Source organism: Hemitrygon akajei, chromosome 9, assembly GCF_048418815.1.
Source record: "Hemitrygon akajei chromosome 9, sHemAka1.3, whole genome shotgun sequence".
NCBI classification, from domain to species: Eukaryota; Metazoa; Chordata; class Chondrichthyes; order Myliobatiformes; family Dasyatidae; genus Hemitrygon; species Hemitrygon akajei.
The window spans coordinates 37,312,987-37,326,237 of NC_133132.1; the positions used below are offsets into that span (position 1 = coordinate 37,312,987).

At 42.0% G+C, this 13,251-nt stretch overlaps 1 protein-coding gene and 1 long non-coding RNA gene across 2 annotated transcripts in view; one reads left to right on the forward strand and one right to left on the reverse strand.

Moving 5' to 3' along the window:
- The window catches only part of tfap2d (transcription factor AP-2 delta (activating enhancer binding protein 2 delta)), a 64,925-nt gene that overhangs the window by 17,952 nt on the left and 33,722 nt on the right, over positions 1-13,251 (forward strand). The gene's annotated exons all lie outside the window — the stretch shown is intronic.
- The window catches only part of LOC140733013 (uncharacterized), a 92,156-nt gene that overhangs the window by 4,513 nt on the left and 74,392 nt on the right, over positions 1-13,251 (reverse strand). Inside the window, exon 2 of the long non-coding RNA XR_012100203.1 lies at positions 10,019-10,075. This is a non-coding gene — a long non-coding RNA (uncharacterized lncRNA). The remainder of the gene's footprint in view (positions 1-10,018; positions 10,076-13,251) is intronic.

Below are 13,251 nucleotides of genomic sequence, written 5' to 3' on the forward strand. Positions count from 1 at the left end.
TCAAAACATAATAGAGCAAAATACAGATAAAGATGTAGTCACATAAGATAGCTTTTATACATCAATTGATTATATCCATGAAGTGACGCTTCGTACAGGAGTGACAGACAGGAGATGATAAACTAGTGGTGGTGGAGGGCAAGCTAGAGGGAGATTTTCTTGGCATCTGCCCAGTGTTTTCCAATCTATATCTTGAATTACTTCAATTGCTTTATGTGAAGAAGTGTTGGAAGTAAGCAATAGAACTTTAAAAAAAATTTACTGCAGTTTTTTGGAACTGCATAGTTCATCTTCTGTTGCACATTGGTTGTTTGCCTGCCTTTGTTTGTGCGTGTAGTTTCTCATTAATTCTATTGTGTTTCTTTTTATTTACTCAAAGGGCATAATGCCTGCAAGGAAATGAATCTCAGGGCTGTATATGGTGACAGATATGTACTTTGATAATAAATTCACTTTGAAATTTGAAAAATGGGGACAGCGTTTTCTCCGAGGAGGAAGTTGCAAGGTCATTCCTATATTTTTATGTATAATCAACTTTCAAACTCTGGTTAGTCTCCCCTCTCGCTGTGTGACCCTCTTTATGAGAGAGAGAGAGAGAGCCTGTGGTATGTCGAATTGTTGGGTGAACGATTCGTTTTTGTTGTACTGCAGATCATGGTCTTTCTTGGGGGCTTTGCTATTGCTTGCTTGGTGGGTGGAGGGTGCTGATGCTTTTTGCTGAAGGAAGTGGGGAGGGGGAGGGCCGTTGCTCCTTGTGCGTGGGAGGGGTTCTAACATTGTTACTGTCACTCATTCTTTGGGGCACTCTTCTGTTTTTGTGGGTGTCTGTGAAGAACAAGAATTTCAGGCTGTATATTGTATACATTCTCTGATATTAAACTGAACTGCTGGGCTACTTATTATGTGCCCATCAAAACACACCGTGAAATGTGTCATTTACATTAACAACCAACACAGTCGCAGGCGTGCTGGGGGCAGCCCACAGGTGTCATTACACAGAGAGTAGTATGCTCACATTTTAATTGTATTATCATGGATAACGTTGAGTCGACATTAGAGCCTCCATTTATAATACCCGTAGAATGCTCGATTTGGCAAAGTAGAGCCAGTTAAAAAATAAAAACGTGAGAATCTGTTCCCAAGCTTCACCACTTGATGTTTCACGGGATATTGTAGTATCTGAGTTTTCTGCTCTGGCCAGATGGAGTGTTATGAAATAAATCAGGTTTTGAATTTAACCAATAATTAAGGTGCATTTGGAATTTTTGACTTCACAAATATCCCACATGTGTCAAATCTTAATCCCCTACCCACCTTAAGGAATCCTTTGCCAGTCCCTCTTCCGAATACAGCTTCTTCTGCCTCCTCCTATCTGTAATCACTGATGTTCCCCCTCAAAGGGCCTAATGCGTCATCTTCATGTGATGTGGTGTGGTATTAATCCTAACGCGCTAATGAAATCAACTCCTCGGAGAGAGGTGACATAGGATCAGAAGATGGAGAATCTTGTGGGTAGAGTTAAGAAACTGCAAGGGTGAACAGACCCCAAAGGGAGTTATAAACGGGCCTCTGAACAGGATGTGGGCTACAAGTTACAGTGGGAGAATTTACGATGAGAGACGAAAAGGCATGTAAAAAGGCCAATGTTGTGATAGTCATGGGAGATCGCAATACGAATGAGGACTGGGAAAATCAGGGTGGAGCTGGTTGTCAGTATTTGTAGCATGCCTGTGCGATGGCTTTTTAGAGCAGCTTCTGGATGAGCTCACTAGGGGAATGACAAATTAGGATTGGTGTTATGTAATGACCCGGATTTAGATTACTGAGCTTAAAGTAAAGACCCCTTAGGAAGCAGTAATCATCATATGATAGAATTCACCCTGCATTTTGAGAGGAAGAAGTTAAAATCAAACGTATCAATATTACACTAGACTAAAGTTAGATATGGCCCTTGTGGCTAAAGGGATCAGGGGGTATGGAGAGAAAGCAGGTACAGGGTTTTGAGTTGGATGATCAGCCATGATCATACTGAATGGCTCGAAGGGCCGAATGGCCTACTCCTGCACCTATTTTCTATGTTTCTATGTTTCTAAAGGGAACTACAGAGACATTAGAGAAGAGCTAGCCAAAGTTGATTGGAAGGGGCCACCAGCAGGGATGATGGCAGAACAGCTCTGGCTGGAGGTTTTGGGAGCAATTCAAAAGGTACAGGATCAATACATCCCAAAGACAAAGAAGTAAAGGGAGGGTGAAAAGGGAAGTCAAAGACAACATAGAAGCAAATAACAGAGTAAAAATTTGTTGGAAGTTAAATGATTGGGAAGCTTTTAAAAACAACCAGGAGGCAACTTAAAAAGCCATAAAGAGAGAAAAGATTAAATATGAGGGAAGCTAGCTAATAATATTTTTTTAAAATACTGAAAGATTGCTTTCAGATTTACAAAGAGTAAAAGAGAGGCTTGAGTGGATATCAAACTACTGAAAAATGATGCTGGAGAGATTGTAATCAGAGACAAAGAAATGGTGGATGAACTTAATAAATATTTTGAGTCAGTCTTCACTGTGAAAACACTTGCAGAATGCCAGAAATGAGAACATGTCAGGGGCAGAAGTGAGTGTTGTTGCGGTAACTAAGGAGAAGATGCCTGAGAAGCTGAAAAGTCTGATGGTAGATAAGTCACCTGGACCAGGTGGACTGCACCCCAGAGTTCTGAAAGAGGTAGCTGAAGTGATTGTGGAGGTGCTAGTAATGATCTTCCAACAATCACCAAATTTTGGAATGGCTTCAGAGAACTGCAAAGTTTCAAATGTCACCCTAGTCTTTAAGAAGGAGGCAGGCCGAAGAAATTATAGGCCAGTCAGCTGGACTAAAAATGATTGGAATGGTGTTGGGGTCTACTATTAAGGGTGAGGTTTTGGGGTATTTAGAGGCACATGATAAAATAGCCCAAAGTCAGCATGGGAAATTCAGGGGAAATTTGGCCTGACAAATCTTTTCTGAATTCTTTGAGGAAATAACAGGCAGGATAGACAAAGGAGAGTCAGTGTTCTGATGAAGGGTCTTGGCCCAAAATGGCGACTGTTTACTCTTTTCCATGGATACTGCCTGGCCTGCTGAGTTCCTCCAGCATTTTGTCTGTGTTTCAGTGGATGTTGTTTACTTAGATATTCAGAAGGCCTTTAACAAGGTGGTACACAGAAGGCTGTTTAACAAGATAGAGCCCATAGTATTACAGGAAATGTACTAGCATGGATAGAAGATTGGCTAACAAGCAGGAGGCAAAGAATGGGAATAAAAGGAACCTTTTCTAGTCAGTTGCCTGTAACTAGGGGACTGTTGCAGTAGTCAGCGTGGGGACTGCACTTTTCATGTTATCTAACAATGATTTGGATGATGGAATTGATGGTTTTGTGGCCAAGTTTGCGTATGATATGAAGATAGGTGGAGAAGCAAGAAGTATCGAGGGAATGGGGTGTCTTCAGAAGGACTTAGCTGGGAGAAAGGACAAAGAAGTGGCAAATGGAATACTAGGAAGTGTATAGTCATGCACTTTGGAAGAAGGAACCAATACGTGGGCTATTTTCTAAATGGGGAGAAAATTTAAAAATCAGAGTCACAAGGGGACTTCGGAGTCCTCATGCAAGATTCCTTAAATGTTAACTTGTAGGTTGAGTCGGAGGTAAGGAAGACGACTGGCACACAAAAGCAAAGATGTAATACTGAAACTTTATAAGGCATTGGTCAGAGCACACAGAGTATTGTGAGCAGGAAGGCAGAGGCGGTGGTGTGGCTCTGTAGGTAACAGCTGGAACTACATCTTTAGAAAGAGGTGACATAGGATCAGATAATGCTGAATCTTTGTGGGTGGAGTTCAGAAACTGCAAGGGTAAAAACGCCATTATGGGATTCATATTTAGGCCTCCAAATAGCAGCCAAGGTGTCGGGGTTGAGATTGCAGAGGGAGCTGGAAAAGGCGTGTAGTAAGGGTAATGTCACAATTGTAATGGGGGACTTCAATATGCAAGGGGATTGGGAAAATTAGGTTCGTGTCAGATGGCAAGGGAGGAAATTTGTTGAATGACTACAAGATGGCTTTTTCGAGTAGCTTGTGCTTAAGTCCACTTGGGAAAGGCTATCTTCGATTGAGTGTTGTGTAATAACCCAGATTTTATTAGTCAGCTTAATGTAAAGGAACCCTTAGGAGGCAGCGGTCATAATACGATTGAATTCATACCACAATTTGAGAGGGAGAAGCACAAATCACATGTATCAGTGCCACAATGGAATAAAGGGAATTACAGAGGCATGAGAGAGGAGCTTGCCCAGGTGAATTGGAGGAGGGTACTGGTGGGGATTGCTGAGGTTTCTGGGAATAGTTCACTAGGCACAGGATAGACATATCCCAGGGAAGAAGTTCTCAAATGGCAGGAGTAGGCAACCGTGGCTGACTAGGGAAGTTAAGAACTGCATAAAAGCCAAGGAAAGGACATACAAGGTAGCAAAAGTGAGTGGGAAGTTGAATGATTGGGACGCTTTTAAAATCCAACAAAAGGCAATTGAGAAAGCGAATTGGGAAAAGATGAAATATGAGGACAAACTAGCCAAAAATATAAAACACAATACTAAAGATTTTTCAGTTATATAAAGAGTTAAAAGAGGTGAGAGCTGATATTGGGCCACTGGAAAATGTTGCTGGTAGAGTAGTAATGGGAGCAAAGAAATGGCAGATGAACTTAATGGGTACTTTGCATCATTCTTCACTGTGGAAGACACTAGCAGTGTACCAGAGGTCCATGAGTATTAGGGAGCAGGAGTGAGAGCCATTGCTATTACAAAGGAAAAAGTGCCAAGCAAACTCAAAGGTCTTAAGGTGGATAAATCCCATGGATCAGATGGATGACAATTCAGAGTCCTGAGAGAGGGTGCTGAAGAGATAAAGAATGCATTGGTCATGATTTTTCAAGAATCACTTGATTCTGGCATGGTCCCAGAGGACTGGAAGATTGCAAATGTCATTCCACTCTTTAAGAAGGGAGGAAGGCAAAAGAAAGGAAATTATAGACCAGTTAGCCTAACCTCAGCGGTTAGCAAAGTAGTGGAGTCTATTATTAAGGATAAGATTTTACGGTACTTGGAGACTAATGATAAAATAAGTCAAATTCAGTATGGTTTCTGCAAAGGGAAATCTTTCCTGATAAATCTGGGAAATACTTAGAGGAAGTAACAAGTAGGGTAGACAAAGGAGAGGCAGTAAGTGTCACTTACTTAGATTTTCAGAAGGCATTTAATAAGGTGCTACACATGAGGCTGCTTAACAAGATACAATCCCATGGCGATAAAGGAAAAACACTGGCATGGATAGCGGAATGGCTGACAGGCAGGAGGCAGTGAGTGGGACTAAAGGAGGCCTTTTCTGGTTGGCTGTCCTCAGGGGTCCTCAGGGGTCCACCACCCCTGATGGTGTTCCTCAGGGGTCAGTATTGGGAATGCTACTTTTCACATTGTTTGCAAAAGATTTGGATAATAGAATTGATGGTTTTATGGTGAAGTTTGTGGATGATATGAAGATAGGAGGAGGGGTAGGTAGTGCTGAGGAAGCAAAGCGATTGCAGTGGGACTTGGACAAGTTGGAAGAATGGGCAAAGAGTAGCAGATGGACTACAGTGTTGGGAAATGCATGATAATGCATATTGTTGGCATTTATTTCAAGGGGAATAGAAGATAAAAAGCAAGGAGATAATGCTGAGCTTTTATAAGACACTAGTTAGGCTGCACTTGGAGTATTATCAACAGTTTTGGGCCCCATATCTCAGAAAGAATGTGTTGGCCTTGGCGAGAGTCTAGAGGAGGTTCACGAGGATGATTCCGGGAATGAAGGGGTTAACATATGAGGGGCTCACGGCAGCTTTGGGCCTGTACTCTCTGCAATTTAGAGGAATGCATAGGGATCTCATTGAAACCTACGGAATGTTGAAAGGGCTAGACAGGATGGATGTGAAGAGGATGTTTCATGTGGTGGGAGTATCCAGAACTAGAGGGCACAGCCTCAGAATTGAGGGGAGAACTTTTAGAACAAAGGAGGATTTCTTTTTAGCCAGAGAGTAGTAAGTCTGTGGAATGCTCTACCACAGTGTGGTGGAGGCCAAGTCCATGGTTATATTATAGATGGAAGTTGATAGTTTGGACTTTAAAGGATATGGGTATTATAGGTGATAGTTGACAGTCAGGACTTCAAAAGATATGGCAAGAAAGCATTTGAATGGGATCCAGGATCAGCCATGATGGAATGGTGGAGCAGACTCAATGGGCTGAATGGCCTAATTAGGCTCCTATGTCTTATGGACCATACATGGAGTATTGTGAGCAATTCTGAGCCCCTTATCTGCGAAAAGATGTGCCGCCATTGGAGAGGATCTTGAGGAGGTTCAGGAGAATGATCCCAAGAATAAAAGGGTTAACTTATGACGAGTGTTTGATGGCTCTGGGTACTCACTGGAATTTAGAAGAATGGAGTTGGGGGAAATGTCGTTTAAACCTATCAAATATTGAATGGGCTTGATAGAGCGGATGTGGAAAGGATGTTTCTTTCCACAGCCTCAGAACAGAGATGAGGAAGAAGTTCTTTAGCCAGAGGATGGTGAATCTGTGGAATTCATTGCCAGAGACAGCTGTGCAGGTCAAGTCATTGGGTGTATTTAAGGCTCTGGGTGTTGGGATCTTGATTAATCAGGGCATCAAAAGCTACAGAGAAAAGGCCAGAACATGAGGTTGAGAGGGATAATAGATCCATCATGATGGAATGGTGGATCAAACTTGATGGGCCGTATGGCATATTTCTGCTCCTATGTCTTATGATCTTATGGTCTCGTTTCCCTTCTGAAACACCTCCCTCCAAATCCTTCAGAGCACTAAATGTTGACTTCCCTCCTGGGGTCTGTGCCTCCCACGGTAGCCTCATGCCCAGCACGTGCTCACAATGTCAATTTGGCCAAGTCGCAAAAAGAAAATGATAATGAAATCTTGTCATTAATTTCAACATAACTGTGTTCATTAACTTTGTTTGGCTAACATTGGTGTTGGTTTATTATTGCCACATGCGCCAAGATACATTTAACAGCTAATCTTGCATACAGGTCAATTCAACACACTGCATTGAGGTAGAATAAGTTAAGACAATAACAACACAGAATCAAGTATAAAGGCTACTGGAAAAATGCAGTGGTCACAAATGATGAAGTTCAGGATCATAACGAGTAGATTGTGGGGCTAAGAGTCTGTCTTATTGTGGGAGGAGTGCGTTCAACAGTCTGATGACAGCAGGACAGAAGCCGTCCTTGAGCCTGGCGGTTTGTGCTTTTAGGCCTTTTCATCTTCTACTCACTGGGAGTGGGGAGAAGAGAAAATGCCCGGGGGGTGGGGGTCTTTGATTATGCTGTCTGCTTTACTGAGGCAGCAAGAAGTGTAGACATAGTCCATGGAGGGAAGGCAGGTTTCCATGATGTGCTGAGCCGTGTCCACAACTCTCCGCGGTTTCTTGCGGTGGCAGGCAGAGTAGTTGCTGTACCAAGCTGATGCATCCAGGCAGAATGTTTTCTGTGGTGCGTCAATGACGTGAGTCAATGGGGATGTGCTGAGTTTCATTAACATCCTGAAGAAGTAAAGGTGCTGGTGTGCTTTCCTGGCCGTGACCTTAATGTGGTTGGACCACGACAGGGTATTGGTGATGTTCACACCTAGAAATTTGAAGGTCTCAACCCTCTCAACCTCAATGCCATTGATATAGACAGGAGCATGTGCACACCCTCTTTTGAGTTTGAGTTCAAGTTCAAAGTTATTGTCATTCAACTCTACATATGTACACCACCAAATGAAACATTCCGCCAGACTAAGGTGCACAACACAATATATATAACTCACACACATACCATGAATAAGTTAACAAATAACACGGTGCATTTATGATTCTATATAAACAGTATAACACTACCACGTGATGAGATCTGGATGGTGGCAAGGAGTTCAATGGTCTCATGGGGGAAGAAGCTGTTTCCCATCCTAACAGGTCTTGTCCAAATGCTACCGTAACTCCAGCCTGCTGGAAGAGGTCAAGGAGATTATTGGATGGAAGAAAGGGATCACTGACAATGCTAAGGGTCCTGTGCGCACAGTGCTCCTGATAAACATCTCTCATGTCTCTATCACGACGATCCTCTCAGCCATCCTCACAATCCTTTGAAGGGATTTGTGGTCGGATATCTTGCAAATCCCCTGCTAGACAATGATGCTCTCGATGATGCTCCTGTAAGAATTTCTGAAGACAATGACCAGCTCTTTTGCTTTGTTTACACTGAGGGGAAGACTGTTGTCGTAACACCACGTCTTTAGGCTCTGTACTCTGACTCATCGTATACATTTCTGGCCCCATAAATACCAGTCCAAAATATTTCCTTGCACAGGGACGTCCTAAGCTAATTTAACAGATTTTCTACTTGCCAAATAAGTATCTGTTTTTTTCTGTCTGTAGAATACTTGTCAAAAACAGACTCAGAGGGAAAGAAAAATGCATTCATTATAAGCCCAAGTGGATTCAGTGGTTATTTTACTTCCTTCAATAGTCTTTGGGAGCCTGATAATAAGTTAAAATATAAGTTACCTGGTATCTGTAAATAAGTTGCTAACTGAAGCAATAGTTTACTTTTTGCCTTGTTTCAAAGTTTTGATGAAGATAATTGCTGTCACAGATGTACTTTTATTTAAGGAGATATATATGGGTTGGAAAAACTAGGGCTGTTTTCTCAGGAGTGGTGGCAGCTGAGAAGAGAGCTGGTGAAAGTTTACAAAGTTATGAGAGGCATGGTCAGAGTGGACAATTAGTATCTTTTTCCCATTTTCAAAATGACCAATACTAAAGGACAGTCATTGAAGGTGAGCAGGGCAAAGTTCAAAGATGTGTGGGGTAAATTATTTTTTTACGCAGAGACTGGCAGATGCCCGGACTGCATTGGTGGTGGTGGAGATAGGTAGGAGAGCGGTGTTTGAGAAGATCTTAGGCACATGAATGTGGAGGGAATTGAAGGATATGGGCAGTGTAGCATGGTGGTTAGCACGATGCTGTTGTAGTTCGGGGCTTGAAGTTTGGAGCTCCATTCCGGCGTCCTCTGTAAGAAGATTTGTACCTTCTTTCCATCTGCATGTGGGTTTCCTCTGGGTGATCTTGCTTCCTCACACAGCCCAAAGATGTACTGGTTAGTGGATTAATTGATCATTGCAAGTTGTCCTGAGATTAGGCTAGGGATAAATTGGTGGGTTGCTGAGAGGCACAGCTTGCTCAGGCGGAAGGGGCTATCCGAAATAAAATAAATCGTGTCTGCAGAAGGAATTAGTTTAGTTAGGTGTCATTGATTTAATTATCTTGCCACAAGACTGTGGACCACAGGGCCGGTTATGTTGTTGCACTGTTTCATGTTCTATGCTTTTTAGAGAGAACGATTCTTTAGAGAGAAAACATTTTATTTACGGAATTTGAGTGTTGCTGGCAAAGCCTACATTTATTGGCCAGTACCAGTTCCTCTTGGGAAGGTAACAGTGTGCCGCCTCATTAGATTATTCCAGTGGTCTACAGTTAAAGTACTTGAGGTTTGATTCAGAGTTATAGAATGTGGACTAAACAATGGCTAGGGAACAGCAATATATTTCCAAATCAGGATGATAAGCGACTCTTTTTTTTTGTTACTTAGAGGGTAATAAACCGTTTCCCTTTTGTTTTACAAAAATAAATTTTATTCATAATAAAATGTGCAGTGGAGACCAGTTAATTGGGACACATCTGGACAAGTACCTTTTGGTCTAATTAAGTGGCTGCACCAACTAGCTGAAGTTGCATTGAAATAGTTAAAAAGGTATAAGAAAGACAATTTACCATTTAGCTGAGTAACAAAATTATGTACTTAGCTAAAATATGGAACAAATTAGAAGACTACTAATATTACAGCAATATTATAAAACTGTATTACTTACCAATAGTTATCGATGGAGGAATTCTTCCAGTGCACACTGCCACGTTCTTTTGATTGACTGTAAATTAACAAAATCAGTTCAGACGCCTAGTGCAAAAACCTTCATGTTGCTTTCATATAACACTTCCGAAGAATGCATCCTCTAAATCGGGTATGGCACGGTGACATAGTGGTTAGCACAACACTTTACAACACGTACCAATGGAATCGGTGCATTATCAATTCCCACCGCTGCCTGTAAGGAGTTCGTAAGTTCTCCCCTGACCATGTGGCTTTGGTTTTCTCCCATAGTCCAAAGATGTACCAGTTGGTAGGTTAATTGGTCATTGTAAATTGTCCTGTGATTATCTAGTGCAGTTCAAAGGGCCAGAAGGGTCTATTCCATAGGGTGTCTCAATAAACAGATAAATGAACCTTCATGATGATTATCATTACCGTCAAACTTGTCATTGTTCCTAATTTGTTGAACTAGTGAAGTCATTTCATTTTCACTCCCAGCCATTTCTGACAGCTCTAAGCCTGAATGCTTGAAACCACAGTGAGCAAAACGGTTCTGAATTGTCTGTCTGCTTATTACTGCCCAACTATCAGTGACAGAAAAAACACTGCTTTTTGAGCACAAATGCGTGGAACTGAGACTATTTAAAAACTGCTCGCTCTAAGCACAGTGTAGTGTCTAAAGGTGAACACAACTGACACTAGTTAGGAACAGTCTCCTGTCCCAATTAAGTAGCATAGTGTCCCAAATAAATTAAGGGAATCCCAGCTATTTTCTCGATTCTCTTTTGTCCTTTAAGAGTTGCCCCAAATAAGTGGCTGCCCTGATTATCCAATGGACCAATTAACTGGAATCCACTGTATATACAGTAGAATAAACACAGTGAAGAAAACCTTTTTTTACATTCTGAGTGTCGTATGTTTGTACATTCAGTAGTGTTGACACTTTTATTTAAGCCACAATACCATCACCACTCTGGAGTGATACATCTTTTCAATATTTGAGAGTTTCTACTCCCAACTCAGTCCCTCCATGCGTGGTTGCAGAAGGAGCTTTCCTTTCCCACAATGCCTTTCTCTTTTCAAAGTTCAAAGTAGATTTTTAAAGAAGTACATGTATGTCACCACATACATGCATGCAACCCTGAGATGTATTTTCTTGTGGGCATTCATAGTAGAGACAAAGAAACACGATGGAATCTATAAAAGCCTCTCATGACAAAGAGAAACAACCAGTGTATAAAAGACAATGAACTACACCAGTAGAAAAATAAACAATAATAATAATAACAATAAATTAGAAATAAATATCACTAACATGAGCTGTAGAATCCTTAAAAGTAAATCGATTCAGTTTTGGGGTGAGTAAATTTATCTTCACTGGATCAAGAACCTGATGGCTGAGGGGTAATAACTGTTCCTGTGCCTGGTGGTGTGGGTCCTGAGGCATTACATGACCACAGCTCGGGGCTACTAGTGCAAAGCTATTACGGCTTGGGGCATTGAAGTTCGGAGTTCAACTCCAATGTCATCTGTAAGGAGTCTATATGCCCTCCCTGTGGAATGTGCAGGGTTTTTTTTCCCGAATGTTCAGTTTCCTCACACAATACAAAGAGGTACTAGTTAGGAGGTTAATTGGTCTTTGTAAATTGTAACGCCTTCTTGATGGCAGCAACGAGAAGAGAGCATAGCCTGCATGGTAGGGGTGTCTTGATGATGGTGCTGCTTTCCTGTGACAGTGCTCCTTGTGACAGGGGTGACAAGTCCAAAAGCGGCTGTGAACGAAATCTAGTCAAGTTACTACTTTGCACATCAAAATCACCAAATGCTCTGCCAGAGGGAATGAATGCTACGGTGGCGGACTGGAAGCCTTCTGTTCCCTTATGTCGCAAACTGAATTAACACAGTTTCTCATTTGCAGGACTTGTGCATGAAATTGTGCACAGATAAACAATAGAGGAAATGCGCAGGATGACACCAGTCAAAAGATCTCTCTGAAGGCACTTATTTCCATACACTGATGTCGGTGTCAATTGTCAGTGTTTCAGATAGAAACATGTATTACATATAAAGGTAGACCACTCCTGATGATATGAATATTACAAAGTACACAGAGGCATTTCTTATGAAATACCCAATGGTTCTCTTGAAGGATCAAGAGCCCGAGTTGTGAACCACACCTTCTTCTCTCCACGGTTGCTGTCGAAGTTAGTGACAGTTTGAGGCACTCATAAATTTCCTAAATCTACAGAATTCTGATGTTTGTGTCAATCAGCAGCAAACGTTGGAAATCCTTGAAGATTAGCTTTGTCACATGGTAGATGGGAAGCCTGATGTACCTTTGAGGCCTGATGAGGTATCTCAGCCCAGAACATCAACTGTTTATTCATTTCCAAAGATGCTGCCTGAACTGCTGAGTGCCTCCAGCATTTTGTATTGCTGTGCATTGCAATTTTTTTTTGCAGTGTGTTGTTCTGGATTGCCATCATTTGCAAAGTCTCTTGTGTTTGTGAAGTGTGTCATTTGCATCAACGTCTAACACAGTCGAAGGAAGTCCGTTTGTGTCACGTTTCCGGAGCCACAACTTACTAGCTCGTAGGTCTTTGAAATGAAGGATGAACTGGAGGACTTGAAGGAAACTGATGCGATTATGGGGAGAAATAACAGACAGTGGTGGGAATTAATTGGTGCCGTAAAACATCTGCTAGTCGCTGCGCGACCATGCTGCCAGTGAAATTAAATCAGTGGGAGGTGAAAAGCACTCAGCATGTCAGCCATCATCATTGTGAAGAAAGTCCACATTTCAGGCTGAAGGGTCATGAAGACAGTCAGACCATAAGACACAGGAGCATGGAGTCTGCTCCGCCATTCCATCACAACTGATTCATTATCCCTCTCAACCTCATTCTCCTGCCTTCTCCCCATAACCTTTGACACTCTAACTAATCAACAACCTATCAACTTCAAAAATACTCAGTGGCTTAGCCTCCACAGTCATTTGTGACGATTTCACAGATTTATCACTCTCCAGCTAAAGAAATTTTTCCTCATCTCTAGTCTAAGTAGGCATCCCTCAATTCTGAGGCTGTTCCCTCTGGTCCTGGACTCCCCCATTCCATGTCCGCTCTATTCAGGCCTTTCAATGTGCGCCAGGTTTCAATGAGGTCTATTGTGTCTGCACAACTACATACCAATTAAATAAAAGCACACATGCAGCAGTGAGGTTAACTAGAGTAT